General features: G+C 33.8%; 1 pseudogene; it reads right to left on the reverse strand.

The window, feature by feature from the left end:
- Positions 1–2214: 2214 nt before the first annotated feature.
- LOC110094534 lies at positions 2215–5804 on the reverse strand (annotated as a pseudogene).
- Positions 5805–6466: the final 662 nt, after the last annotated feature.

Consider the following 6466-nt stretch of genomic DNA (forward strand, 5'->3'; position numbering starts at 1 on the left):
TGTGCGTCCGCGGCCGATATTCCGACAGGTAGCAGTCCGCATTCGATTATTTCTGTGCTTTTTTTTGTTCGGTGCTTTCTTCAGGGACAATATCACTGTACTGTCTTGTTTTACTTGTTCTATCAATCTCAAACCTTAGAGAAATTATTCTATGCTCCGATGCACGGCTAAAAAGTAACATGATGCGTCCTGGTTCGTCTTTGGACGGTGCCCGGTGAGTCGGTGACCGCACAGAATAACTTCACCAAACATTATGTTGTTTGTGTTTTTTAAAGTTTTTTTTTTATCTTTTACAATCATAATTTTTATTTTTTTATTAAAATTTTTGAAAATAAACAAAAATACATAATAATAAGAACAATGTTACATATACAAACCTAACCTAAATTTTAATTATTTGTTTATTTACTAATTTATTATTTATTTATTTATTTAATGTAAAAGGAATTAGATCTCAAAATCTTGATAATAATTATGAGATATTAATCAACTTTTGAATGCTAGATATTAGGTGAATCAACCCACTACTTCTCAAGCCTACCACCTCTATTTTAAAATATATTCCTAACTTTAAGTAACCAAATGAGCCCTATAAGCTAATCTAGCAATTTGAATAACCTTCAAGCAAAAATATTTAAGACATCACATTATGTCACATCATATATCATTTTCATATGCCCACACAAAATAAAATTAATGTTTATATATGATGTAGGGACCATCATTTACTTTGTGCAAGCCAATTAGTACCCATGTGATGACGGATAGATTATTAAGTGCAGAGTCCGAACGCAGACAATCATTCGGTTTTATGACTGTTAACAGTAAAAGCATAGTTATTGTTCACCTCTACGCTTTTATTATGCTTTTAATGTTCACAGCCAAAAAATTAAATGGTTCTCCGTATCTGGACTCTACACATAATAATCTCTCATGGTGATGACATAGGTTTCGTTTGGTATAATTTTCTTGTTTCTTTCTAAAGCAGCTTTTCAGTACACATTAATTAAAAAAAAAATTGTACTAAAAAACTATTTTAAAAAACAATAAAAATATTGTTCCAAATGAAATATTAGGAAGGAAAAATGTCAATTTATATATAGATATGACACCTAATAATTAAGAACCCAACATGACCAACTCTCATTAGAGAGGAAAGTTACTATTGTCATAAAATATAACATATAAGAAAATTTTGTCAGTTAGACAAAAGTGTAATAAGCATTTAGAAATCAGTTTTTAGTGGGTTTAATGATATGGTTTTACAAGATTTTTTTAATAGTGCATCATATAATTTAAAATTAAAGTTTAGGCTTCATTTGATACAGTTTAATTATTATTTTTTAAATAATTTTTTAATATAAAAATATCTTAAACTAAAAAATTTTATACTAAAAAAACTTCCTTAAAAAACAATAAAAAAATTATTTCAAATGAAGTCTTAGTCTTTGATATAGGCGATTATAAATTATTAAAGTTTTATCCCACATTAGTTTATATGTCAACATTGTTACTTGTTTATAAATATGATGATAAAAATTGTGATATTATAACTTTATTGATACTATAGAGATATATATGTTTAGGTATTTATGTGTGTACGTGTGTGTAAATATATATATACTCGGTCTTATTCAGGCACAGCTCGAAGATGGAATGCAGTAAAAAATTAGGCTTGTGACTCAGCTTATTTGATTTGATTTGATTCAGGCTCAATTCGAGCCCGGACCAAGCCAAAAAAAAAATGCTTCAATTCCATCTAGCACAAAGTTTGTAAATATATGGTTCAAATCAAGACATTGGGCAACTAAATAAGTATATAGCTATTAACGTTTTGTTTGGGATAGCTTTATATTGCTTTCTAAATCAATTTTTTAATACAAAAATATTTGAAAAAGAAATTATTAAAAAGCTATTTTAGAAAACATAAAAAAAAATTGCCCCAAACAAAACCTTAGTTGCGCATAGAATGGATGATGCACATATAAGGAGCTTTAGGCTTTGTTTGGGACGGCTTTCTTACTGCTTCTTAAAGCAGCTTTCTAGTACTAAAGAGTTATTTTAAAAAATAATTAAAAAGTCATCCCAAATAAAATCATAGTGGAGGAAAGACTGCGGCAAGGAACAAGAGAAAGAAGGAAAGGAAGAACACAAAGGACTTGCAATCATAATAATCTTCTTAGATTTTTCATTTCTATTAAAGACTACAAACATTACTTCCCAAAACATAACTGGTAACTTGACTAGCCATTACAGAAAAAACTAAGAACCAATTACATATTGGGCAACTAAAGGATAGCTCTTTATTAGCGCAGAGAATGGATGTTAAGGAGTAGGGCTTTACTTACTTCCTGTTCTTGGTATCTTGCTTGTCTTTCTCACGCTTACTATACAGCCTTTTAAGAACTCGCTTTGCCTCACATGAGGGAAAGTTGCTGAGGTCGTAATAGTGTGGAGCTATGTCAATTAGCCTGCATATGGTACCAACATCAACAGAATATTAAAAACGCAGTGATCATAATTAACCTTCCTAACACTTCAATCTACACAACATACATATATTTATTTATTTATGATTGATTTATATATACAAGAAATTTAGACTTCGTTCGGGACAGCTTTCTTATTATTTTTTAAAGGAGCTTTTTCAATAAGTATGGGTCTCTAAGGCTTCGTTTGTGGATTAATTATTCTGTGCGAATGCCGAACGTTGTCCGAAGACCAATCAGAATAAGCCACATCACCCCTTCACTCAGTACCACGGCTCGGTACCACTTACGTGGCGCATTCTGGTTGGTCTCTGGATGGAGTTTTGCGTCCGGTCTCCGCACAGAATAATTTCTCTTATTTGGGAGCTATAAGAGATATTTCATACCACTCGCCAGGGATATCTGTAACGGTGCGAATAAAGTCCCTGCTGGTCAAAACGTATTCATTGTAGATTACCCACTCAGGCTTGTGATCTAAGCAGCTTGAAGGATGAAGATGAACAACCTACAATGAACCAAAAAGAAACACCGAAATATAATCCAGAGAAAGCCCATTTATGAGAAAAGGTCCTTCAAGCAAAATAATGTACCTGTTTTTCCTTCATTGTCAAGTAATGCCCAGTTGTTTCTAGATGAGCTACCTGCCTAAAGTATCCTGCAAGCAATGCTTTTCTTATGTTTACATAATAATCAGGACTGCTGAAGTCCGGGCTGCAAAGCTTGAGGTTCAATCTGGTCATAATGCGTACTAGTTGCTGCCTCACATCGTCAGCAGCCTTCAGTGCCCTTTTGTCTAGAAAATTCTCAAGACACCATGAAAGGTCTTCTTCATCTGTGGTCAAAACAGCTACTTTGTAAGAAATGTGGCAGGCAGATGGGGGAACTGAACCTAACAGAAGAAAATAATCTTAACTATTATGCTTGTAGGCATGATACACATTTAAAAGAGTTAGATGATCCCCGTCGATGTGGCCAAACTGAGCTTTTGCTTCATCAACAACCGTTTTAGCTTCCCTGGGCCGCACAAAGTAATTGGGCACTGTAGAAAGAATTGTTATCACATATGAGATCAACGCTGCTTCATGAGAAAATAATTGAGAAACTGCAACAAAACTCCAAAAACTCTTAGGGCATGCTGACCAAGAGTCATTAAACCTATATGAAAGTACAAGCTAACCAAATGCTGAAAGCAACCTCAGTAGGCAAAGATGCACACACAGGAACCTTCCGGATTGCTACGTATTTACTGAATATTTGCTGAGTATTCATAAATAATCAGTAAATATGCAGTATATCAGCAAATACTCAACAAATACTTATAAAATACTCGGTGAATACTCACAAAAAACTCAAAAATACTCACTATTGATTATTTGCAAATACGCTGCAAATACTCAGTAAATACGGAGCAGATCCAGACAGTTCTCGCCGTCCAGACTTCGCACATAATAATTTCTCCTATAATAGACAAGTTGAAATGTTGGAGGAAAGCAAAGAAGGGAGGTGCTGGTAAAATGCATCAAATATCTGAGCACATTCATGACAGTTTAAGATTGTACCCACATCTAAATTCCCATTGCATTAAGTTAACTAAAATCTCCATCATCATTAAGAAATTGAAACATTAGAATATATAAAAGCTAGGCATACCTGATAGCATAGCTGAAATTGATAGAATTGCGTTGGAACAATTAAACACTGAACAAACAACAACAAAGAAGAAAGAATTTCTCTCTACATATCTCGATATTTGTGTGATATCTACAACTAAGAAGAAAGCATTGCTGAAATTGATAGAATTTATGAAGTTATTCATAGAGTGCATTAACTCGCGTACAACCATACTAATCATTAAAGACTACAAAAAGAACAGAAGCATAAGAAGAAATAAAAGATGCGCATACCTGATAGCATAGCTGAAATTGATAGAATTTCATTAGAACAATTAAACTCTGCACTAACAACAAGCATCTTTGACATCTGTGGATCCAATGGAAATTCACTCATGATTTCAACCAACTTAGTTAAGTTTCCATCATCATCTAGAGCACCCAAGTAGTTCAAAACTTCCAAGGCCCGCATCAAGGTCTCAGGTGCAGGAGGATCCAAAAAAAAATGAACAAAATCATCAATTCCAAGTTTCTTCAATGTAAGAACTGTGGTTGCCAGATTCGACCTGAGAATTTCAGGATAGCTCTGGGGTTGTAGATCATTATTAAAACTTCTTTCAGTGTAAAGTCTAAAGCATTTCCCAGTTTGTGTTCTACCAGCACACCCTGACCTCTGATGAGCACTTGATTTGGAAATCGGAGAAACCAACACTGACTCCACACAAATTCGTGGGTTATAAACATATTGTTCTGAGAAACCCGGATCAAATAACATAAACAATGCCATCAATAGTCAAAGATGTCTCTGCAATATTAGTTGATACCACAATCTTCCTTACAGGTGGACCATCCTCATTAAGAGGAGCTGGAGCAGGCTGAAATATCTCCTGTTGCATTGCTGGAGACAAAGTAGAATACAGAGGGAAAACTTTAATAGGACCAACTTGATCACCCAAATTACAGATTTCCTCGGTAATTTTCCGACAGGCATTCTCTATCTCCTCCTCACCTGTAAGAAAAACAAGAATGTCGCCAGGGGGTTCACACAGGTGTATCTGTACTACAGTCCTAACTGCAGCTTCCAAATAATCCCTCTCAGGATCTACAGTATAGAAGATCTCTACAGGATGCAGCCTTCCTGGTACCTTCATTAAGGGAGCTCCATTAAACCATCCTTGGAATTTCTCAGCCTCAAGTGTTGCACTCATGATAACTAATTTTAGATCAGGCCTATTTCTTAGAACCTCTATGAGATAACCAAAAAGAACATCCGTTGCTAAGGTTCGATCATGAGCCTCATCAAGGATGATCACCTTATACCTCTCCAAAAGTGGATCAGCCATTGCTTCTCTTAAAAGCATACAATCAGTTATGTACCTGATAAAAATTAAACAAAATAGCGTCCTTTGCTAATAACTAAAAAACGGAAAATAGGTGCTAAATTCAAATGTCATTATACCGAGCAAATAAAGATAAATAACCAAACAAATGTGTCAGAAGCAAAGGAATTTGAAAAGGCTTACTTCAAAATAGTTTTAGGGCTGCTGCAATCTTCAAATTGAATGCTATAACCAACCTCTTCTCCAATTGTTACATCCATCTCCTCAGCAACCCGACGAGAAACAGACATAGCTGCCACTCTATTAGGTTGTGTACAAGCAACCATTGAATGTTTTTCTAAGAACTTGGCTTCCAAAACAAATTGAGGTATCTACTCAATCACAAAAGAATCCATGAGTACCCTTATCTCAGCTGGATAGTCATAATGAAAACACAATTGATCTATGCAAACATCTGTAATTAAACTAAATCAAGATAATGATCAAATTTAGAAGATCATTTAGACTTTTGATGGACACTAAGCTAAAGTGAAGCACCACCTTTAATTCATTGATAGATGAGAAATTAGTATTGGATAACTATAGCAAGCCAAGAGGGTGGCTGAGATAGTTTCAAATTTTAATTAATTCAACTAATAAATAGAATTTTAAAACTAATTAGCAAGAATATAAACCCGCAAATAATTTTAAAAACTTGCAAGTAAAATAAATAATAAAGTACCACAAGTGCAAGTAAAAAAATTAACATACACAATATTTTTATGTAGTACTAGAAACCAATATGGCCTAAGTAAATGCTAGCTAACTCCCAGGCTAGAAATCTATTGAAACTCAAGCTTGCCTTGCAAACATCATTTCTTTAAATAAAAAAAAAATTTGTTTAAATCTAAATAGACTCCTTTACAGGAAAATATAACCCAATCTAAGTACAATATAAACTTCAATAAGCCAAAAAGCTTTGATTAAGATAAGAGAATATAATGTATTATACATAATACAAGCTCAAACTATCTTACAATAAAATGAT

Source organism: Dendrobium catenatum, unplaced genomic scaffold (assembly GCF_001605985.2).
Source record: "Dendrobium catenatum unplaced genomic scaffold, ASM160598v2 fragScaff_scaffold_1076, whole genome shotgun sequence".
Lineage (NCBI taxonomy): Eukaryota > Viridiplantae > Streptophyta > Magnoliopsida > Asparagales > Orchidaceae > Dendrobium > Dendrobium catenatum.